This window comes from Mauremys reevesii, linkage group 2 (assembly GCF_016161935.1).
Source record: "Mauremys reevesii isolate NIE-2019 linkage group 2, ASM1616193v1, whole genome shotgun sequence".
NCBI classification, from domain to species: Eukaryota; Metazoa; Chordata; order Testudines; family Geoemydidae; genus Mauremys; species Mauremys reevesii.
Window position 1 is genome coordinate 163,496,322 of NC_052624.1, and position 25,286 is coordinate 163,521,607.

General features: G+C 43.2%; 1 long non-coding RNA gene across 2 annotated transcripts in view; it reads right to left on the reverse strand.

The window, feature by feature from the left end:
- Nucleotides 1–9,849: 9,849 nt before the first annotated feature.
- The window catches only part of LOC120398682, a 29,622-nt gene continuing 14,185 nt past the window's right edge, over nt 9,850–25,286 (reverse strand). Inside the window, exons 2-3 of one of the 2 annotated variants that reach the window (XR_005594628.1) lie at nt 10,451–10,898; nt 9,850–9,987 (exon numbers count right to left, since the gene is read on the reverse strand). This is a non-coding gene — a long non-coding RNA (uncharacterized LOC120398682). Of the gene's footprint in view, nt 9,988–10,194; nt 10,899–25,286 lie in introns of those variants that run through there. The other variant, XR_005594627.1, reaches the window with a different exon arrangement.

Genomic DNA, 25,286 nt, shown 5'->3' on the forward strand with positions numbered 1-25,286 from the left:
TTTTGTGTCTGTTCTTCCACTAGTATCTGGCATTTCAAAGTTTTCCAGGGTAGGGGATCTCTGGAGCTCCTCTTTCTGATTTAATTAATTTTACATCCTACACTGTCCAAAAGCCTCCCTGACTTAACTTGTCTGGCTATGGGCCTGAGTATGTCGCTCTGCTGAGCTTTCAGGATAAATTAATTTAAGCTAAGATTTCTTCTTAATGGGCTTCAACAATAAGTTTTTAACTCAAGGTCATTTCTAAAGTAACTTTAGTTGAAGGGCACCTCTCATCTAACTTTCCATTTAAAATCACTGCTGATCACAGGCAAAGTTGTTGCCACAAAATATGTTAAAGGGGTGTTTTTCTGCACAGCTCCTGGTGCATAAATTACATCAGTCTATGACTAACTAATGCAAATGGATCTACCATAATGAACCTCTGCACTCACACAGATCCAGAGATTTCAACAGGGAGCATCACGTGGGCAAAGCAACTTACAGGACCTAGCCCTTAAAATATTTTATACGACAGCAAGGTTGAAATCAAAACTTCTAAGGGAGTCTTCTGTGCAAGGTCAGTCTTCTGTTCTATGGGTGTTGAATGTTTAGTACAATGGGGCACTTGGTTTGGTACCTTTAGTATCTTTAGGAGCAGTCAAAATAATAACAGAGTGCAAGGAAGAGAGAGGGAGGTTTAATTTACACCACATTATGCATCTTCTTTGAATTTGGCCCTGTAGGAAATTGCACCTTGTTAATTTAGTTACTGCTTATTTTTCTTGTTTTCATTGTGGTGCTTTTTAAGTCATTGTGATTAAATTAGAAGGCATTATTGGCAGATTTTGATTTTGAGAGGTATAACGTTTACCACAACAGAAGGTGTTGAATTTTGTAACTTGGACTTCAGACTCCACTTTACCTCTTGACTTTTTCCCATTTGGACAGGGTCAGAGGTGCCCACAATTCTTTGCCATTCCTTCCAGTCCATGGCACAGGTTCTTAGGTCTTAGAGTTCCAGGTCACTTTGTCTTCGAACTTCTCTTCACATTCCTTACATCGTATCCTCAGTCTTTCATGCCTTTCTTGCTGTCCTCTTCCTCCCATTCTTTCTTTGTTAGTTGTTCTTCTCTCATTCTAATCACACGTTCAGCCCACCTCACGCATGCACAAATTTACCCGTTACTAGTGCTGGAGACTATCAAACCAATTGACTGTGTTAAAACAATTGCTTATTACCAGGGAATAGAAGAATTGCTAAAAGAATGTCTTGTTCCCATCAGTGTATGATTACTCTTATGCAGTCATAATCGTCCTGTTAGGCTTTTTGAGCCTCTTGCCAGTGGCCCAGTGTGTGCCACATGCTAATTGCTTGTCATTAGTATTGAAAATGAGCAGAGGAGGCTGGAAAAGCTGTGCTGAAGACCAAGAATCTGCTTCATAACTAGATTATGTAACTAAATGTGGTTATAAATCAGTGTTCATTAAGGATTGTAGTAGAGAAACTAACTTATGAATTCTTAAAAGGCAAGGTTCTGCTGCTTTGTATAATCCATGTCTTTCTAACTTGTCTTGCTTGAGACAGAGAATTTAGAACGTACATTTTTATATTAAAATTATTCTCAGGTTTAGGATCTAGCATGAGAATATCTTAAATATTTTTGGTGGTGGTGGCAGTGTAATCTTTAATCATGAAAAACCATGAAAAATTACTCTAGATAAGTGTCAAATAGTTCATTGTCTAATTCATATATCATCTAGCTAGTCTTCAATCAATTTACTGAAATTATCATTAGTAGGCCAGTTTGTTTGAATTATCAAGGCTATGATGCTGTGTTAACAGTGTGAATTGTTTAGAGTTGTTAAATACATGTGGTGAGATCATTAAGTGATTTCTCAAACATCTGTTTTTTAAAGTAAAATGACAAATGCACTGTAAATGTTAGAGATTTGGGAAACTTTCCTTAATTTATATGTTGGTGTTTATGGGAGGGAAATCATTCACTGTAATCCTGGGAAGGTAAAACTGAAAAATCCTATTTCATTGCTTTTCAATGAGATTGCATTTATAGATTTTTAATTACAAGGTATCAGATTTTATTTGAAAGTTTGTATTTTTCCTGACATTTTAAGGTCTTCGGTAGGTTTATGGGTTTTAATACAAGAATTATTGGTGGGGGGGGGTGGCGGGGAGGCTTACATCTATGACAGTTCCCAATCTATCGGCAAATCATCTGGGGATGATTTACCAGTGCAGTTTGTGCAGGACAGGAGTCTTTGTTTAGGCTTTGAGGTTAGATGGGTGGGTTTTTTTAGAATTTACAAAAGACAGCCTGTACCCAGCCCCTGAAATATCTCTCAGATTCTCTGGAGCAGTACAGTTCAATATCTATCTGCTTGGGATACTTCTGATAATCTTAGAACACCTTTGCTTAGGAGCAGCTTTAGTAATTCAGGCAGCCTCTTCAGGTTCCATGCCCTCCTGATAATGTATAGGTTTCCAGAAGAAGTTTAAATAACGTAGAACTATTTTTATCTATAAAGCCTTAAGTGGCTTGTAATCTATTTAACTGACACCCCTCCCAGGTGCTGTTCCTGCATCTGGGATCAGCAGAAGTCCTTGAACCAGAGCCCCTCAATATAAAAGAGAGAGTTGCCAGTAAAGCGTTCTCCATAAGGGAACCACTCGTTTAGGATTAGCCTCCACTTCAGAATTAACACTGAAATAGCCCAAATTTGTTTCCCGTAATTGGTGTTTTAAGGCCTATTTCTTTATCCAGGCTTTTGGGAAACAAATATAAGAAAGGCTGGTATCTGTAGGTATGGAGTGGTATTGTTTAGAATCAGTTATCACTGGTTGGTTAATTTCTTTTCTGCTGTATTTTTTTTTGTCACTCAAATGTTAACAAAGGCCTCTAACCGTCCCAGGGGAAGTACTTTATTTTCTTTTAGTTATAAATCAAAATGAATAAAATACCCAGTCAAGGAGTGTAGCTTTTCCACACAGAGGAAGGGAGAGGGTCACTAAAGGTAATAAATATATTTACCAAGGTTAAGGCTGGGCCCCTGTCCGCCCTGGCCCTCTCTTTTATGAAGAGTATAGGACAGGGATTAGAATCACACCGTAAGCAGCTGTGCACATTGTTCCAGCATATTTGGTTGTCTGTAAGAACTACAGCATTTAATTCTAAGAGCATGCCCAGAATTGTGTTTTACATGATGGAGTTTGTAAAGAATGTTTACCCGCTGTCAAGGCCATAGGGTAACCTGTGCCTTAGACCCCTTTTAGACTCTTCTGAGGGCACCCCTCAGGTGCCAGACCTAGTTTCCTGCACCTCAGGGGTTGAACCACTCTTAGATCAAGCACTCTTAGCAGGTATCTCTGGATTGTAGTCCCCCCAGTTGTCAACTGTGTTGAGAACACAGACCCAATTTGGTTTTGGACCTGTAGGAGTTTCCCGTTAGGCAATTGGCAGAATGCACATTGGCAGTGACAAAGGAACAGCATCTTCAAAACAAAGTGTTATTTATTCATTTCTCAAAGCATTTAGGCAAAGCAATGTTGATTAACTCAATGAAAGGACTAGACTCCAACACCCTTCCTAAGCTTAGCTTCTTGATAGTCATAGCTCAGGGAGAAGAGCCGGAGCCCGCTTGTTCTGCTTGCAGCATGCTCCCTCTGTCAATTTGAGTGTCAGCTTCTGTCTGCTGATAACCCACTCCCTGCCCCTCCTCAAGGCTAGCATGGTTAATGTTTATTTCTATCTGTCTCTCTCTGGCCCAATGACTTTAAGTATTTATCCACAGTGAAACTGTCATTGGGTCAGGGGAGGGAACGAGAGAGAATGGGAATGACTCAGTAGTTCAGTAGTAAGGGCTCTTCCCCCTCCCCCCATACACACACACAAGAGGCAATAGACCCAGGGTCTACTTCCCATGCTCCAATTACTCCTCTGGTTTTTTTTTAATCCACATTGAAACGGCATCAACAGGAGAGACTGAGGAGCCTCACATCAGAATATCGCATAGCTCAGTGGTTAGAGCACTTTCCTGAGACATGGGAGAGCCCTGTTCAAATCTCCCCCTCTGCCAGAGAGGGGGGAATTGAACCTGGGGTTCCACATCCCATGTTAATATGGTAACCACAGGACTAAAAGTCACAAGGTGGGCACCACCACCTTCTACTTTTTTATGTGAAGTGAGACAGACACCTAACTCATTCCTTCCAGAAGTGCATTAGATGCCTAAACCATCTGACTCCAGGTGGAGTGTCCCTATTCGTTGATTCCTAAGCAGAGATTAGCATGTCCTTGAAGCCTGGAGTTAGAAGCCTATATCCTAGAGAGGAGAAGGGTTTAGCAAGCCCCCCCCCATTGGCATCCCCCATTAGCTGTGGAAGAGCAGAGAAATGGTCCTCCCAAATCCTAATCTAAAGACCTAATCCTTGCACCATCCTTCCTCTCAATAGTACTTATCATACTGATAGTTTGATTAACTGGGGTTTTAGGGTGCTGCCATGATAGAAATAGTAATGGATAAAATATGGATCTACAATCCAAAATTCTACAGCATAACCATTTCTTGCAGCAACTCCTAGGACTAGGTGAATAAGTACACAATCATGCTCCAGGTTTGTAATATGAGACAATCCAACAATAATAGCTCTAACTGACTGTATTTTCAGTCTTCAAAAACAGTAGTGATGATTTATTCTTCATCAAACACTGAAGTCTCTCTGATCAGCTATTGTCATCACCAGCCATTGACAACTACCAGCTGTTCCCTTTGTCACCAGCTGTTGCCCAGAAGTATGTGTGCCCTTCTTCAGAACTTCTGCCTACTTCAAAATTACAAGTCTTTAGAAATGTAACTTAATATTCCATTTATTAAATCATTCAAAGTGTGATGCTCATAAAGAGGTGCAGGATGACATCCTCAGCAATAGAAGCTCTTTATTCACTCAACAGGTCAGCCTGTACAACTGTAGTGCACCTTTATTCTATGCTGCCCCAGTGAATGTGCCTCACCCTTGAACTAGAGAGATCCCTTTTACAGAAAAGAAGGCACTTCAGTCTCCTTGACTGTTTGAAACTTGGCCTCTCTACGCATGACAATAAGTATATTTGTTACTGTGGATTACTGGATTTTAGGGCCAGCAGGGACCATGATCATCTAGTCTGACCTCCTGCATGACACAACCCATATAATATTACCTAATGATTCCTGCAGTTGATGGAATGGTAGTGGTGTTTTTAGGATATCAAACAAACAAACAAAAATTCTTTGTGCATCAATGCATCCTTCCATCATATAGAACAATGTTTCCCAAACTTGGGATGCCGCTTGTGTAGGGAAAGCTCCTGGCTGGCTGGGCCGGTTTGTTTACCTGCCCAGTCTGCAGGTACAGTTGATTGTGGCTTCCACTGGCCGTGGTTCGCCTCTCCAGGCCAATGGGAGCTGCTGGAAGCGCCGCGGGCTGGAGGACGTACTGGCCGCCACTTCCAGCAGCTCCCATTGGCCTGGAGCAGCGAACCGCGGCCAGTGGGAGCCACGATGGGCCAGACCTGTGGACGCGGCAGGTAAAAAAACTGGCCCGGCCCGCCAGGAGCTTTCCCTACACAAGCGACATCCCAAGTTTGGGAAACATTTATATAGAAGATGTCACACTAAATGAAAAAGCTATGGAACAGGAAAGAATATAGAACTGAAAGAATATGGCAAACTACATGAAATGAAAAAATGAAGACACATTTGGCTCTAAAATTGTCTGCTTTTGTTATCTGATTTATGATATCCCTCTACAGGCATTGAAAGTTGGGCACTTAATAGAACTGGTTGCAAATTTTCTAATAGAATATCTTTCAGTCCGAGAAAGTGAGGTGGCAAAAGCAAGATGTCCCATGGGAATGTCACTTTTAATGAATCTTTTCAAGGTAACCAGACAAGTTTCTGACCTAGTTTCCTATTAGCTCACCCACCCCACCTGGCTCCTTGGCAGCCCACCTGGCAGGACACTTATGATCTGGATCTTCCAAGCTCCCGGGCTCCTTATCTGTGGAGCCCAGCCTTGCTGAAAAATTGAGGGCATATTTCACTGTTGGGAATGTTTTGGTCTTTCTCAAACAAAATATTGTGCAATTTCACTTCCATGAAAATTTTCAACAAGTGTGATGGAGAACAGTTATACAACAAACAGGGCTTCTGCACAGTTTTGAGTAGTAAGGGGAGAACACTTGGTTCTAAGTGGCTACCTGAATATATCTTCTAGTTAAATGTGAGAAAACCAAATTTTGGCTAAAAAGATGAGCTGTGCTAATGAAGCAATGGCTGGGTTTAAACAGCACAATGCTATTTGTTATTCATTATGATGACAAACAATTCAGACCCTAACTTTGTCCCTTAAATATGAGAAACAGAGGCAGGATAATGACTAAGACTTTACATAGAACACAGTTACAGGAAAGATGCCCATGTTAAATTATATTTACATCAGAGAAAAATAGCTTCCATCACTATATGGAATATTCCTTACTGTAAGCTACTCAGTTAATTTCCTACTGGTGATATTACCTAATTAGAATCACCTGGTCATTCCAGTCCCTCCCAGGCAGTCTATCTTTCCAGAAGGAAGGAGAGGATTGTCCTTTGGATCATGAAGTTAACAGATCATAGAATATAAGGAGGTCATCTAGTCCAACCCCCTGCTCAAAGCAGGACCAATCCCCAGACAGATTTTTGCCCCAGATCCCTAAATGACCCCCTCAAGGATTGAACTCACAACCCTGGATTTAGCAGGCCAATGCAGATGGATGATCTCACCTTTGTTCTCCTCCTTAGCAGAGTTAGAACTTTGCATTTCATTCCTACCATCCAACTTATTTTTTTGACCAGCAATTTGTATTAGATAACAAAGTTAATGAGATTCCTTATGACAAGTAGCTGAGCATTCATGGGGAGGGAAGCCAGTGGCACTGCTACATGTATCTGTTTTTCTAGTGATTGGTCAATCAAGCATCTTCCCCCTTCTATTGCCCCATTTATTTCATCCTAAACCTACAGCAGAATAGGCAGCATGAGAGGCAATGTGGTCTAGAGAGAAAATGTGGTGGTATGATTGGACTAGGACTGAGGAGTCTAGGTTGTTTTCAGCTCTGTCACAGACTTCCTGTGTGAGATTTGGCAAGTCACCTGATCTCTCTCTGCCTCAGTTGTCCATCTTTACAGAAGACAATAATGGTACAAAGTAGCAGTGGGCAAATGTTTCTAAGGCACTCAAAGGCTATGCTAATGAGGGCCATATAAATTAATAAACAGTGGTTAGAGCAATGGACTGAGTCTGGAAACCAGAGACCTATTCCCAATGTCTTTGAATTATTCTGTGAGCTTGGTTAAATCACTTAACTTGCCCTGTGTCTCAGATTTCCTGTTTGAACAAACTGAATCAGGGATTTTATAAAGCACTATGAGAATTTCAGAATAAAGACACTATGTAAATGCAAAGTATCATTATTTAATAATTGATTATAATTCAGCGCTGTCTTTCTTTATTTTTAACAAATCATATTTTAAAAAGAAATCAAACCAAGAACATAAGACCGATTATCTTGGTTTCTACCTGAATCATTGATTGCTTCATTACCTATAAATAGAGCCATGATTATTGTGCATACTAAATGCAGCAGCTAGCTGTGCACAGACAGGATAATTCTGTTCTGACAAAAGAAAAGAAAATACTTGGGAGTATTTAATTTTCCTTCACTTTCATAAATGTCCTTAAAGCATTACTGATGGCTACAGGAGACTCCTCAGAGAGTCAAGAGAAAATCCAAAAGCATTTTCAAATGTTAATGTTATTCCTTTAGTTCCTAAGATAGCAATTGGAGAAACAGACTGAGTGTGCCATAAGTTGTTTGCTGTAGGAGGAAGACTGAGGGATTTCAACACAAATATATAAGCAACCACCAATAATGTAACGCTGTCCTCGGGAGCCAAAAAATCTTACCGCATTATAGGTGAAACTGCGTTATATCGAACTTGCTTTGATCCACCGAAGTGCGCAGCCCCCCACCCCCCGAGCACTGCTTTACCGCGTTGTATCCAAATTCATGTTATATCGGGTCGCGTTATACCGAGGTAGAGGCGTATATATTGTTCCTCTTTGAGTGCATCTTTCCCAGAGGAAGGATGTTCTTTGGTTGACATAGGCACTGTTATCAAAGAGCAACTCTTTTGGTTAACTCTCCTCAGTGTGTTATATCTGGAAATGAAGCCACAATGCCCATGAAGTTGGTTTTGTCTTGCATTGGGAATGAATTTCCAAAAGTTCCACTCTTTGACCTGAAAAAGTCATAAAAGAGGCTTTTAAATATCGGGCCTTCAGAAAGAGAGAATCCAGGGTGGATTGAATTTTGCAGTTCTTGTGAGACCCTTTCCTGAGTCCTGAGAAGAAACAATTTGTAAGGTGATAGCACTGTATAAAGTAAAAAAACAAAAAACACCCCAAAAGTAACAAAATCTCTCAAACAAGTTTTGGATGGAGGATGGGAACACTTTTCCAAGCATTCACACACATGGATTTATTTCCATCCTTTCCATACAGTTTGCCTAATCATCAGAGTTTTTTTAAAGATGTAATTTTAAAGCTCATGAAGGGAAGAATAGCACCAAATCACACCAGCTTAAGTGTTCAAGCACGGTGCAAACATCCTTACCTGGCCCTCCCAGTCACACACTGGAATGAGTCTATCATGAGCATGATTGATTAGTTTCTCCAAATCCACTGAGCTAATCATTCCTTTTCATTTCAGTGCAGTGGCTTTACTTGGATCAAAATAACAAGGAAATAAAGTAACACAAAAACCCTAATCAAGACTACAAAGTGAGGGTGCATCTTCAATAAGAATAAAAGGTGTGTGTTTAACTCATGTTACTAACATTGAGGCCAGGCCTACATGCAAACTTACATTGGTATGATTGTCACTCAAAGGTGTGAAAAATCCACATCCCTGTGCAAAGTAGTTATGCCAGCCTAACCCCTGGTGTAGACAGCGCCATGTTGATGGGAGAGCATCTCCCGTCGACATAGCTACCGCCTCTCGTGGAGGCTGATTAACTCTGCTGACAGCAGAAGCTCTCCGGATGGCATAGGTCTTCATTAAAGCACTACAGTGATGCAGCTGTCTCACTGCAGCTTTTTAAGTGTAGAGCTGCCCGTAGTAATTAGCGTGGTAAAATTCTAATGAAGACAAAGTAATTTGTAGTTTTCACATGAGTTACAGGTCAAAGTAAACTCTTGGCTCCTCCATAGTGTTTACGTCTACCTGCTGACTCACATGAAAACTACAACTGTCTTGTCTTCACTAGGATTTTATCTCGTATTAGTTACTATACGTCAGCTTACATGAGTTAAGAACACACCTTTTATTCCTACCAAGCATAAGGCCTGTGAAAGTCACTCAGTTACAAACTACAGTATCTCTATTTCATTGTTAGGGTCAGGATTCAACTGCAACTGCCACCAGGTGACAAGTCTTTTGTACTGTGTTGCACAGAAAGCCAGATTCTGATCTCCCTTTACAGCAATCTTATACCATTGTAATGCCATTGACTTCAGCTCATTTGATTTTACCCTAGTTTGGACAGGATGAGAATCAGTCTCAGAATGTTCCAATTCTTACAGTGCTGCATTGGGTCAATCCCTATGGTAGCTCTGAAATTGACCTGAGGCCAGCAAATTCACTTTAATCCAGGACTTGGATTCAGCCTTTCAGGGATGAGGTAAATGTATTAACTTTAGGTTGTCTCCCAACTCCCTTTTGTTTTAGTAACATCATCATTTTTATTACAAATGAGCAATTGATATTTGTAAAAGCAGAAATCTAAAGTTTTCTACCAAATTTGGTTCAAACTGTGAGAGCAAGAGATTAAAAAGTGGGAGTAATTCTAGGTCCACAAGTCTCCAGCCATCTGGTTGTTTGAATGAAGAGAGGAGAGAGGAAATGGTGCCTGCAGGGAAAAAAAATGAAAAGATTTAAAAATAAAATACTAACACTTTAAAAATGTCAGCTTTTTTTTTTCTTTTCTTTTTTTTTTTTTTTTTTTTTTTTAGTAATAAGACATCTGGAGTTGGTAGGCTTTTTTTTTTTTCCCCTGGCTTCATCTGAACTGAATATTGTGTGAGAAGCATGCAGTAAATAGCACAGTGCAGCACACTCACATTCACAGCAATGACTTTATTCTCACTGTGCACTTGGCAGATTTTATTCATTTTCTGCCTCTTTCACAACTTGCTGCAGTGATTACACAAAATCATTGCAGTCATAATACAAACAAGGGAAAACATCTTACTTTATCTCTATACATTGGGTGGTAATTTCATTTCCCTGTAACATTAAAATCAACAAATGCACACATTCCTAATTTAACAAATAGCAAATGAGGAAAAAAATACAGTATATGACTTTCTTACTATTTGACGTTTGCATAATATAGATGCACTGTAGTCTTCCTTAGTTTGTAGCATACTCAAATAGCTGAGAGCACATTAACAGCACCACAAGCAACCTAGTCAAGGATAAGTGTGTCATATGTCTGTGTGCACCTACCTAATGTACGCAATGTCAAGATGTGTATGTGCAAATCTGGTATTTGTGTATATTCAAATAAGGTATTGTCAGATGCACATCTGACATTTGTTAAGTGCACAAAAAATTTTGTCTCAGAAAATCTGGCTCTGAAAGCGGTGTGACGTAAAAATAGGGGGTCCAAGATTCTCAGCCGGTGCAAAGGGCGTAGTTCCAGCGATGCCATGAGGGAGAGGCTGATTTACAGCAGATGAGGATGATGGGTGCCCTTTATTTTTCATACATTTGCTTTCTTGGTGTATAGAGTAGCATCTCTTTCAGTGCTTTGGGCATCTGTATTGGGGGGAAATTAAGATGAACAATTCAATTTTGTACATAAACAATTTTGAAATATTACCTATAATTTTCCAATCAGTTGTTAGTAACAAATTTCATACCGGCACAACTCTCATACTCCTGTTCTAGTTAAATATTCTGTTTGGCAGCATCAGTTTCAGCATATCCATTTTGTATTTCAGTGTGTCGCCAAAGCTTCCTGAAAGCCCAAATACTTGCCAACTAAATCAATTTCTACTTAGTTCATAGTTACGTCTGCTCATCCAAGACATCCCCCACACAAGAAATTATTAGTTTAAACTGCACCGCTATACATGTATTTTAGCTTCTACTTGCATTTATTAGCACTCCAGCTTACAATAGACAATCACACGCAGACACTTCAGGTTTGAAATAAAGATGTTCATACTGTTCTTCTATTCATTTATAGGAGCGAAAAGTGGCTAGGAAATGAACAGTAGTACTTCACTGAAAGGCATCGCATCTCTATAAAATAGTTTTCTTCAGACTTGCATTTATTTTCTGATAAGCACATGTCCAAAATTAAGTTAGAATGACAGATAAAGAAACACTGTTATTCCCTGGGTGTATATATTCCCTCCATCTGGTGCATTATTTTCCAAACTCACTTCATTTGGTTTTCAAATGTTAACTAACAGCTGGTCTAAAGGTTTTCATATTTGCTTTGCACACGTTCACAATACACATGATTTTTAATATTCTCTGTAACATTTAGTTTGGGTTTTTTCAGTTTGCTCATCCTGACTTTCAAAAACACCAAAACTTTTTTGTTTAATTTACCATTTAAAAAAATACACTGGTCCTGTTTCTGCCTTCACATCAGACTGAATTACGAGTTACTTCATTCAAGCCAATATGAAATCATTATAAGTTAAAGCAGAATCAGGCTCAACACATCAAATTTTAGGAAGATGCTGTGGCCTGGTTCCCAACCGTCTTGCACCTTGTCTAGTTAATTGCACCTGTGTAAAGTGAATTCAAAATAGTTGTAAAGTCTTTCCAGCCGTGAGTAGAAAAAATCTGATTTGATAGCATTTCATACTCACTTTGCACAGGTGCAATTAACTAGACAAGATGCAAAGCAGTGGAGAACTGGGTCCATAATCTTGTTTGTTCCAGTCAATTCATTAGTTAGCATGAACATTCATTCACCAATATAATTTGATTTAATGCACAATATATTCTTGTGAGTACTCCAGGTAACAGAAGCAAAGAATCCTGTGGCACCTTATAGACTAACAGATGTTTTGGAGCATGAGCTTTCATGGGTGAATACCCACTTCGTCGGATACAAGTAGTGGAAATTTCCAGGGGCAGATATATATGCAAGCAAGAAGCAAGCTAGAGATAACAAGGTTAGTTCAATCAGGGAGGATGAGGCCCTCTTCTAGCAGTTGAGGTGTGAAAACCAAGGGAGGAGAAACTGGTTTTGTAGTTGGCAAGCCATTCACAGTCTTTGTTTAATCCTGAGCTGATGGTGTCAAATTTGCAGATGAACTGAAGCTCAGCAGTTTCTCTTAGAAGTCTGGTCCCAAAGTTTTTTTGCTGCAGGATGGCCACCTTAAGATCTGCTATTGTGTGGCCAGGGAGGTTGAAGTGTTCTCCTACAGGTTTTTGTATATTGTCATTCCTAATATCTGATTTGTGTCCATTTATCCTTTTCCTTAGAGACTGTCCAGTTTGGCCGATGTACATAGCAGAGAGGCATTGCTGGCATATGATGGCGTATATTACATTGGTGGACATGCAGGTGAATGAACCGGTGATGGTGTGGCTGATCTGGTTAGGTCCTGTGATGGTGTCGCTGGTGTAGATATGTGGGCAGAGTTGGCATCGAGGTTTGTTGCATGGATTGGTTCCTGAGCTAGAGTTACTATGCTGCGGTGTGCAGTTACTGGTGAGAATATGCTTCAGGTTGGCAGGTTGTCTGTGGGCGAGGATTGGCCTGCCACCCAAGGCCTGTGAAAGTGTGGGATCATTGTCCAGGATGGGTTGTAGATCCCTGATGATGCGTTGGAGGGGTTTGAGCTGGGGACTGTATGTGATGGCCAGTGGAGTCCTGTTGGTTTCTTTCCAATGCAAAATACAATATACAATATACAAAAACCTGTAGGAGAACACTTCAACCCCGGCACCCCTGCCCAACACCTCACAGACCTCATGAATTACCTACAATAAATAAAGCAGTTCAGCAAATGGAAGCAGCAGTGATAAAATCTAACTAATTGTGGGATAAGGCATTTGTGCCTGTAGATTATCAACCCAGGGCAGTTCAGCATTAAAGAGGACATCACCCTGTTAGCTGTCTAACTACCAGGGGTCTAGAACTGCCTCATGAATAATCTCAGCAGGTTTTTCTCCCTGAGCCAAAAATGGTCCCTGAAGGCAGAGGTCCTTTGGATGGTTTTTGCAACGTGGGGCATCTGCACAATCAATCTTTGAGATGAGGGAAAACAGGAAGTGTTGCCTACTCTGTTCTCTGAAGGAGCTCAGCCCAGGCTCCCTCTCTGGTGCTCTCCTACATTCCCTCCTATCTCAATCATTCCCCAGGTCATCGTCAAGCTTAAGGTGGATCGAGCCAGGCTCATGCTGACCCCCACAACGTTGCCAAGGCAGTGCTGATTCTTGAACTGTCTTTCTCTCAGTCCAGATTCCCATGCTACTTCATCTCCTTCCTGACCTCCTCGCACAGCTGCACCACACCCTACATTCAGTGATCTGCTCCCTGGACCCTATGGCGTGGCTGCTTCATAGCTGAATGAGGAGGAAGACTGTTGCTCAGAGGCTCTCCTACTTAACAGTAGGAAGCCTTTAGAACAACCTATTTAGCAAAATGGATGAGGTTTTCTGCATGGTCCTTGGCCTTTGGGACCTACTCAGCAGAGATTTCCATCCAGAAAATTTTGGAGTAGCTGCTACACTTTCAGGAATTGGGCTTAGCACTCAGTTCTCTGAGAGTGGACTTGGCAGCAATATTGGCATTTCATCCACCTATACAAGGGAAATTGGTTTCCTCCAATGTCATGGTGATGAGATTTCTGAAAGGACTTCTTCACCTTTCTCCTCCAATCCAAGAGCCCCAAGTGGGATCTGAACACAGTTTTAGCAGCTCTAATGGGTCCTCTATTCCAGCCCCTTGCTTCCTATCAGCTGCCACTCCAGTCTCAGAAAACTATCGGGATTCTTGATAGCCTTTACCTCTGTCAAGAGGGTGCGAGAGTTGCAGGCCCTGATGGCTGGGCCTCCTTATGCACAGTTCTCCAGGGACAAGGTTACGGTCTGGTCACACCCAAAATTTGTATCCAAGGTGGTCTTTCAGTTTCACTTGAACCAAGTGGAGTATTTGCATGTATTTTTCCTTAAGACACATTCCTCCCTGGAGGAAGAATGCCTTTAGACATAAGATGCCATCTAGCCTTTTATCTGAACAGGACTGAATAGTTTTGTGCTTTGCCTCGCCTGTTCATATCATATGTGGACTGCATGAAGGGACAAGCAGTCTCTGCGCAAACCATCTCTAGATGGATAACGTCGTGTATCAAGACTGCATATAAGATAGTGTTGGCTATGCCTGTTCAGCAGATATGAGCACAGCCAAACTGACACTTTTCCTCAATTACATTACATATTGGACGTTTGTAGGGAAGCCACATGCTCATCCTTACATACATTTACGGACCATTACATGATCACTGCTTCTTCCAGAGTGAATGCTAATAGCAGAAGAGTGGTCCTGCAATTCTTATTCAGGTAAACTCCTGACTCTGGATGGGGATACTGCTTGCTAGTCACCTACTTGGAATTCATATCTGTGTCTACTTGAAGAAGAAATGGTCATGTATGGTAACTGTGGTTCTCCGAGATGTGATGCAGACATGTATTCCATGACCCAGCCTCCGTCCCCCCTGCATTGGAATCTTCCTCTTGACATTCAGTGCAAAGGAACTGAGGGAGGGGGGGTGTGGGGGCATCTAGGGGAGGGGCTACAGGCACAAGGCAGGAGCGCTGCCCCGCTACAGGTACTGTTGGGCAAAAGTCTCCGGATCCAGGGTGCACATCTACTTGAAATATGTCTGCATCACATCTCAAAGAACTACAGTTACAGTATGTTACTGTTTCTTTATTTGAAATAGTTGTTTGAATTCTGAGAAAATATACTAAGCAGAAAGCGATAGCAATACTACAGACCGTCAACCAACCTTTCCCACATCAGACACTGGCCCATTTGTGGAACCATGGTAACACAGTTGCTCTAATGATGTTTTGTTCTACAGGTCTGAGTGCATAAGCATCCTTACTTCTTAACGGGGAAGAAAGAGGAAGGGGAGCAGAAGGGTGGTGTGTGCTACAAGACAAAAATGAACAGCCTCATGGGGTCTCTAAAGAGCTTGCCTTACATGCATGTGTACAGAAGCCCAGACTGATTTTATCCCTATATTTAGAATCATAGTGTGAACTCCTTACTCCCATTGGAAAGCAGTTTCTCACACAGGTAGTCCTGTTGACTTCAGTGGTAAAATCTATAGCATAAATAAATACTCTCCAGGGTGAGGAAAGACTCCACAGTCTAGCCCTTTGTTATCCATGTGTCTTATATTTGTGGTGCTCTGTAGGAACCAGATTCTCCCACCTTACTTGGGTTGAGTTGAACCTCACTCCCCAGGAGGTGCCATTTGAATGAATGGTACTGCTTATAGAGTGAGATATTACTCAAGGTAAGAAATAAAAGCTGAACCTAGAATTCTTAGGCCTTCTCTACATTAGTGGTAATGTGTAGGGCACGTGTAGAGTGTGAAGTCAGCTCTGCTTAGCTGCTTTTCTAATCTGGCCTCACTGCAAAATCAGCTCTGCAATGTTGCCACCACTTGTCAAGTCTCACATATTTTACCAGGTGGAAACAAAGTCCCTACATATTACTAAGGGCTAGTCTACACTTACGAGCTGGGTCGACACGGTGAGTTCGACTTCTCGGAGTTCGAACTATCGCGTCTAATCTGGACGCGATAGTTCGAACTCCGGAAGCGATAGTTCGAACTCCGGTACTCCACCACTGCAAAAGGCGGTGGCGGAGTCGACCTTGGAACCGCGGACTTTGATTCTGTGGCGTCTGGACAGGTGAGTAGTTCGAACTAGGGTACTTCAAATTCAGCTACGCTATTCACGTAGCTGAATTTGCGTACCCTAGTTCGACCCCGCTTCTTAGTGTGGACCAGCCCTTAGACAAAGCTCTCTCCTAATCATCCTGTTGAATTTGGATTTTGTTACCAAGCCAAAGTTCACTACCTCTAAACTCTGGGTTATCAAGCTTCCATCATTCTAATCCCTTTTCATGAGTACAGTGATAATGATCATCTAATATAATGTATACATTCAAAACAAATTCCAGCCAAAGCAACAACACTCAGTAGGTAGAATTGTAGGTAAGCGATATCATAATTTATGTTAATTAACCTGTCCACAGCTGTATTTTCCCCTCCTTTTATATCGGGGGCATAGAGTTCTATCTCTCCAAGTCTCCCGGCACTGAGGCTTACACATGTATTTGTTTAAATCAGAGTTTCATTTGTTGCTATCTCTGCTCAGGTAATGAAATCTAGATGCTTCATCTTCAATGCATAGAAAGATCTGGAGGGTCTCCAAAACATGCTTTGAATGGCTACAGCTACAGCTTTGAATTCATTACAGCTGAAGAGAATTATTATTATTAGTTATTTGTTTTATGGTAGTGCATAAAGCCCCCAAATGAAATCAATGGCCCCTTTTGCGCAGAGCTGCACCTGGATATCGAAAAAGACAATCCCTGTTCCAAAGAGCGTATACTGTAAAAATACAAGACAAAGTCTGGGAAGGGAAACAGGCACAGAGTGAAAGTGACTTGCCCAAGGTCACCTAGCAAGTCAGTGTCAGAGCTAGGCCTTTTGAATCCAAGTACAGAGCTTAATACACTAGATCAGGCCTGCACAACTCGTAAAGCGGCGAGGGCCACATTCCTCCAAAGAAAACAGCCGAGGGCCAAAACCTCCCGGCCCCGCAGAAACACCCCGCCCCAGGGCCATCCAGCCCTGCAGAAACAAACCCTCCTTCCCCAGCACCGCCCCACCAAAAGAGCTGTGGGCCAAAAAGGAAGGTTGGGGGTTGGGAGGTGATACTTTATTTTAAATCAACCGGGGGCTCCCAGCTGAAGAGGTGGCTGGGAGCCCTCAGGGTCAAATTAAAGGGCTCGGGGCTCTGGCGGCTGGGGGAACCCGGCAGGGTCGGCTCTAGGTTTTTACTGCTCCAAGCAAAAAAAAAATTGGCTGCCCCCCGTCCCAGCCCTGGGCTCCCCCCTGTACCGCCCTGCTGCCCCAATCCTGGGCTCTCCCCCCGCTGACCCACACTCGCTGCCGCCCCAGCGCTGGGCTTCCCCCTTTCCTCCCCACCAGTGCCCTGCCCCACCCTGCTGCTGCCCCAGCCCTGGGCTCCCCTCCACCAGTGCCTCCCCCACACACACACCTCCTGCCTCCCCAGCCCTGGGTCACTGGTAACGCTCCCAGGGCAGGTCATTCAGCAGGAATTTTGGATGTGCACAAAACACAGACAGGATTGGTTCCCATATGGTTACAGAGCTGCAGTAAAGTGGAACAATTTTCAGCTTGTGTGATTGGAAAATATCTGGATGCATATTATAAGACTGTCCTCCATAAATGAGGAAAAGTTGAGGTGCCTTTATTATTCTTTTGTTCCACTCTTTCTTTCTATGGGGAATTTGCCAATGCAATATCACTGCCTTCCTTAAACAAACAAAAAGTCAATGGCTGTTGAAAATAGCAATTCCAGTTCTAATAAGCATTTCTTGCTCAATTTTATCCTGCTTTTTCTACAGCAAGTTACAGTGGATCAGTATATTTGATTTGGGAGAAATGAAGTAACAGCTGCCCAAACTGAGCTTGAGCACTCCTGAATTTTGAGGTGTTCAAATCTGGAAGGCAGGTGCTGGGGGGGGGGCCTGTGGGCTCCACGGGGGAGCATGGCAGCAATGTGTCTGGAGCTGCATGGAGCCAGACACGCTGGTCTGAGTGGCACGGTAAGGGGGCTGGGGGTTGGAGAAGGGATAGGGAGTTCCAGGGGGCAGTCAAGGGACAGGGAGCAATAGGATAGGCATGGGAGTCCCAGGGGTTTATCAGGGGACAGGTACGGGGTGGGGTCCTGGGGGACAGTTGGGGGGGTCTCAGGAGGGGGCAGTGGGGGACAAGGAGAAGGGAGGCTTAGATAGGGGCTGGGGTACCAAGGGGCAGTTGGAGCAGGGGTCTTGGGAGGGAGCAATCGGGGGACAAGGACCAGCAGTGTTAGGGGGTGGGGGTCCTGGGGGGCAGTTGGGGCAGGGGTCCAGGGAGGGGGCAAACAGTGGCCGCATGCCAGGATTCAAACGGCTCTGGGCTGCCCGCAGCCGCGGGGAGCCCTGAGCCCTTTAAATCCCAGCCGCGGCTGGGAATCTCTGCGGGCAGCCCAGAGCCCTCTGACTCCCGGCCCCGGCTGAGATTTAAAGGGCTCTGGGCTCGCCACAGCTGAGATTTAAAGGGCTCTGGGCTCCCCGCCGCTGCGGACAGTCCAGGGCCCTCTGACTCCCAGCCGCAGCTGAGATTTAAAGGGCTCTACGCTCCCCGCCGCTGCAGGCAACCCAGAGCCCTTTGATTCCCGGCCACAGCTGGGATTTAAAGGGCTCTGGGCTCCCCGCGGCTGCGGGCAACCCAGAGCCTTTTGATTCCCCGCCTCGGCTGGGATTTAAAGGGCTCTGGGCTCCCCGCGGTTGCCGGCAGCTCAAAGCTCTTTGCTTCCTGGCCGCGGCCAGGATTCAAAGGGCTCTGGGCTGCCCGCAAAGCGCCGTGAGCGGGGGATTTAGATCATGCTGCCTCTTTATGATGTCACCATTTATTAACAGTGGGACAAATTCATCCCTCATGTAACTCCATTGATTTCAGTAGAGTTACACTCGGTAGCCAGTGTACAGTACAAAACTAAGGGTTTTTCCCCTTTATTTGAATGGTACAAACTCACTCCTACTCCCCCTTTAGGTCATAAAAGGCAAAGCAGTGGAACAGGTTGTAATTGAGCTTTAAACTGTATTCTACTGTCAGCCACTTGGCGGTACAATGTGTAACATATCATATTTAAGCTCACAACAGCCACTCGTGGCAATGCATTAAAGGATTTTATAGTGAACACATCTGGTGTATCTTTCTGGGAAAGACACTCTGTAGCCAGTTCATCTCTGGTACTGAAGCCTGACCTGCTGGTAGCAGCCCTGCAACCAACTGTGTACAAGGAGTACACCACACACCTCTTGCATTCTTCAGGTAAAAAAGTTCTCTACAGAAGTTAAGTAAAAATCCACCATTTATGCACGAGTACTGAATGAATATTAATGTTTTAATTTCCTGGAGAAAAAGAAACAGTATATCAAAACTAAACTACTCATCAAGGAAGATCTTATTTCTTGATCACATACGAGTCAATAAATGTAGGACTATATTAACTGAAATGAGTCTTCTGTATTACATGCAATAACCCAGGATCAGAATGCCATTTTCTCATTAGGTACCAGTTTAATTTATATTAAGAAACAGTAAGAATAATGTACTTGCATAAGTATCTAGTTTTCAATTGTACGAAATACAACTGTACTCCATCTCACTTAATTTTGACCTACAAAGCTTATCTTATGCAACTGTTGTCTTCCCAATCTTTTCAGACACTTAACTTTGGAGAACTTCAATGTGTTCTTCCCCCCTTGAATCACACCAGCCAGCCTCTCTCTGCTTTAACTTCCTTTAGTCAAAAAGTGTGATGGTTCCAGAAGGGTATCCAAAACAATGAAGAATACTGTGTTTTCTCAGAAACGCTTACCCAGTTATAGAATTAAAAAGTATCCCCTCCTAGGTATCACACAATATGTGTTTCTTGCCAGTTATTGGAGTTTCTGCCAGTTTCTAATAATCTAAAATAGTAAAATACCTCAGTGTCACACTGGGAGCTCATGTTCAGCTGACTATCCACCATGACCCCCAAATCTTTTCCAGAGTCACTGCCGGACAGAGTCCCTCATCATTTAAGTATGGCCTACATTTTTTGTTCTTAGATGTATACATTCATTTAGTTGTACTAAAAAGGAAAGTTTGCTTACACCCAGTTTACCAATATCCAGAGCACTCTGTATGTGACCTGTACTCTTCATTATTTACCTACATTTCCCAAGGGTGTGGATTTTTTGCACAACTGAGTGACAAATTTATACCCATGTAAGGCTGTAATGCAGACCTGGCCATAGTGTTGGCTATATATGAGCCTCATCCTTCTCCAACCTGACTCTCAGTGACAGAGGCATGGAAGATAGTAACTGAAGCTGGGGCCATCTCCTGCAATGCCACTCCTGCTGTGAGAACTGCCTGGAATTATAGCTGAGCAATGAAGATTTTACATCTTAACCAATCTCTTTGCTCTATACTCTCTTTGGATTTATTCACCTATCCAGCTTCCATGTCTTCCCTTTTGAATCTAGATGCTCTGGTCTCCTTACATTGAATTAATTTCATAGGTGTTTTTTTTTTTCCAAATCAAGTGTTAAGAGGGCACCAATGGATCATGAAGAGAGTATCAATGAAGCAAAATGGCTGGGCAGAATCAAGATGGACAGACAGACAGACAAATGGGAAAGGAACTTTTGTGCTTATTGATTTGTGGCCTCCTTGTTAGTCTGTTACTAAAGAACTGTTCTCACTGTGCATACATTTTGCCTTATTTCTCAGCTAAATGTTTCCCTCTTTGGCTACATGCTTGTGCTGCCTGTTCTACCATCCTTCAAGGCTGTGAATAATTCCCCTTCTTTCTTCCTGTTAGGTAGTTATCAATATTAATCATATCTGATCAAATCCTCAGTCTTGTCTTTGCTACATTTCACACATATAGCAACCTGGTCTCTTATTTTTCTCTCTGGCCACCTCATTTCAGCTCTTTAGAACCATATTGGCTAAATATAGGTCTAAAATCAGGTTCCAGATCTATAGAACCCTAACCTTGGGGAGATTTGCAATCTGAACTGGGAATTGATTTCAATTTCAGAGATCTCTACCATCTATATAATGGATCAAATCAAAATCCTGGTACCAAACCCATTCAGACTTTGGAGTCTGTATCTGTATCTCACAACTTGGAACCAGTTTCTGGTAATAATGACATATCCCTCAGCATAAACACAAAGAAACTTTTCAGGCTTCTCTTTATCTTTTAGAGACACACAAAGAAGCAGTGACCATGGGACAACCAGAGAATGAACAGACATAATCGGTAACCCATTATTTATACATTGAAGAAAACCACTGGACTTACTCTCCCTAAAGGTTTCAGAGTAGCAGCCGTGTTAGTCTGTATCTGCAAAAAGAACAGGAGTACTTGTGGCACCTTAAAGACTAACAAATTTATTTTAGCATTATTTAGAAGGTGTGAGGAGAACTTAACATAGGGAAATAGATTCAATTAGTGTAATGACCCAACCATTCCCAGTCTCTGTTTAGGCCACAGTTAATTGTATCTAGTTTGCATATTAATTCAAGTTCAGCAGTTTCTCTTTGGAGTCTGTTTTTGAAGTTTTTTTGTTGCAAAATTGTCACCTTCAAGTCTGTCACTGAGTGGTTAGAGAGGTTGAAGTGTTCTCCCACTGGTTTTTGAATGTTATGATTCCTGATGTCAGATTTGTGTCCATTTATTCTTTTGCGTAGAGACTGTCCGGTTTGGCCAATGTACATGGCAGAAGGGCATTGCTGGCACATGATGGCATTACACTAATTGAATCTATTTCCCTATGTTAAGTTCTCCTCACACCTTCTATGGGCCATCTTAATTATCACTTCAAAAAGTTTATTTTCCTCCTGCTGATGATAGCTCATCTCAATTGATTAGACTCTTCCTGTTGGTATGCATACTTCCACCTTTTCATGTTCTCTGTATGTATAAATATCTCCTGTCTGTGTGTTCCATTCTATGCATCCGAAGAAGTGAGCTGCAGCTCACGAAAGCTCATGCTAAAATAAATTTGTTAGTCTTTAAGGTGCCACAAGTACTCCTGTTCTTTCTCCCTAAAGGGGAGATTCTGTGCCTTGTGCAGGATTCCAACTTCCTTGCTGCCTCATTATCACTATATTTTTGATTAGAGATGGGCACAAACAAAAAGTTTGGATTCGAACACCTCTGTCTTTCCAAGAAGTGCGTCAAAATATAGGTTTGCATCTAAATTCTTTGGATCAGGCCTATCTGTAGTGAATCCTGGGCAAAACTGGAGAAGCACACTATTAGCAATTCTGCTGTCTGATTCACCATGACACTTGCTGCTGATATTGGTCCTGAAGACTTAATGGAAAGGCAAGGCCATCAGCATTGTGACACTCATTGTTGATTGCACCGGTAGCGATGGCCAATGAGAATAACAGACTCTTAATTTCAGTCTCTCCTTCCATTCAGCTCTGCAGGATCAGGATAGATCAGATTCATTGGGGCAGAGGGAGAGGGAGAGCTCAGTGGTTTGAGCATTGGCCTGTTAAACCCAGTGTTGTGAGTTCAATCCTTGAGGGGGCCACTTAGGGAACTGGCATAAAAAAAATCTGTCTGGGGATAGGTCCTGCTTTGAGCAGGGGGTTGGACTAGATGACCTCCTGAGGTCCCTTCCAACCTTGATATTCTATGATTATATCTCTGCTAGTGTCTGGCACCCACTGCCTCTTTGAGGAAGTGGCATTTCAAATGTTCAGGGTAAAAGTTGGATCTCCAGTGTATCTCAAGTTCACTTTAATTACTCTCTGCCTGGATTCTTCAGGGGTTAGGGTTGTCAGCTTTCTACTTACACAAAACTGAACACCCTTGCTCTGCCCTGGACCTGCCCCTCCTCTGAGGCCCCACCCCCTACTCACTCCATCACCCATTCCTCTGTCACTCACTCTCCCCATACTCACTCATTTGCTCATTTTCAGCAGGCTAGCTCAGGGGGTTTGGATGCAGGAGGGTGTGAGGGCTCCATCAGGGGGTGCAGGTTCCAGGGTGGGGCCAGAAATGAGGAGTTCAGGGTGCAGGAGGGGACTCCAGGATGAGGTAGTGGGTTGGGATGCAGGAGGGGATGAGAGCTCTGGCTGGGGGGGGCAGGCTCTGTGGTGGGGCCAAGGATGAGGGGTTTGTAGTGTAGGAGGGGATTGGGGGTGGAGCCAAGGGTTTCAGAGTATGGAAGGGGGCTCTGGACTGAGGCAGGGGTTGGGGAGTAGGAGGGAGTATAGACTCTGGGATGAGGGTGACTGTTCCAGGGTGGGGCCATAAATGAGGGGTTCAGGGTGTGGGAGGGAGCTCTGGGCTGTGGCAGGGGGTTGGAGTGTGGTGGTGGCTCCAGCTGGGGTGCAGGCTCTGGGGTGGGGTGGGGATGAAGGGTTTGGAGTGTAGGAGGGTGCTCTGGGCTGGGACCAAGAGGTTTGGAGGGTGGGAGGGGGATCAGGGCTTGGGTTGGGGAATGGGAGGGGGTTAGGGGTGCAGAATCTGAGCAGCTGCAACAGTTCCTGGAAGCAGCAGCATGACCCCTCTCCAGCTCCTATGCGGAGGCACAGCCAGATGGCTCTGCCCACTGCCCTGTCCACAGGCACTGCCTCTGCAGCTTGAGGCAGGGGCAGCATTCAGAGGCCCTGGCTGCCCCTATGTGTAGGAGCCAGAGTGGGGACATGATGCTGCTTTTGGTAGCCGCACAGAGCGATGGCAGGCAGGGAGCCTTAGCCCCGTTGCACCACCGATCAGACTTTAAACAGCTCAGTCAGTGGTGCTGATCAGAGCTGTCAGTGTCCCTTTTCAACTGGGCTTTCCACTCAAAAAACGGACACCTGGCAACCCTAGTTCTGATTCATCTGACTGCTAGAGCTAACTGGAGGTGACAGTCCCATTTTGAAGCAACTTTTAAGGCTTCTAAGTTTGATTTTGTTCCAGAGTTCTGACACAATTTCAGAGTTTCATTTGGTCAAAGGTTCTGACTGGCTCTACTGAGAATATCACAAAGAGGAATAGGCCATTTTCCATCGCTGCACTTCTTTTATAATGCAGAAGTTTTGTGCAGAGCTCCTTCCCCCTACACTAGCCCTGAAAGAAGAGTGCATAGTGTGGGACTCCGTTCCACTCCCCTTGTCAGCCTCTGTCCCCCATCCTGTTAGTTTCCACCTTCCTTTCTCCCTATGATCCTTGCAATCCTACTGGGATGGCAGGTCCAAGAAAAGAGCAAAGCTGGTAGCTGTGCCCTTTGTGCCCCCTGACCTCCACCATGTAGTCATGGCCTCCCCCCGCTATTACCACTTCCTCAAAAGAAAAGGGAAATTCGCTGCCTTCATTAATGCAGAGTTAAGGTTAACCAGCAGTTTTTTGTACCCTTCCAGAATGTGAAATGCAATTATATTGAAACCTATGAACACCAGGAAAATAAAAAGTTAAGGTGAAACAAACTTAAAGCTCTCAACCTTAATTCACCCCTCTTGTATGTATGAATTATGACAGTCTTTACTTGGATTCTCACACACTGTTTTCTTCCATTGGATCCCTGTGTCATTCAGTGCACAGGATGGATGGCACTCATTAACAAAACAATATTTTGTTTTTTCCTCATTGTTCAATGTATGGCCCCAAGCCTTATTTACTCCTATTATTCAAACCCCGCTTTATAGTCAGAATTATTAATTTCCTCTTGGACATTTCAATGGTGCTCATCACTGTAATATCTGAGTGTTTTGTAAGTATTAATGAACATTTCAATATTAATGAGCACTCATGTGAGATCAGGGAGTATTTTTCGTGCCCTAGTTCCCCATCTGTAAAATGGGGATAAAGAGCTTAAGGTCAAAACATCCACTAATTCTGGATTCCCACTTTGAGAAACCTGGAACCCAAGTTTTTCAGAGTACATAACATAATATATCAGGTTGCATATGTTCAAAGCACAGTTGCCATTGACTTCAGCTGCAGCTGTGAGTGCTTAGCACTTCTGCAAATCAGACCCTAGGATCTCAAGTCAGCTACCCAGAAAATGAGGAACACAGAATTGGTGACCATCTGTTAAAAATGTGGATTAAGTGACTTGCCTAGATCACACAGAAACTCTGTGGCAGAGACAGGGATAGAATCCTGTTCTCCAGGGCAGCATTCAACTGCCTTCACTATGAGAACTTCCTTTCTCTTCCTGCAGTGTCCTTCCTCATTCACTGCACACCTTCCAGCTTCTGCAACAAATACATCAGGAATCAAGTAGAGAACAACCTCCTTTATTACACAGCCCTGATTCATCCCCAAGCAGATCCATCCTATGCACTATATGAGGCAGGT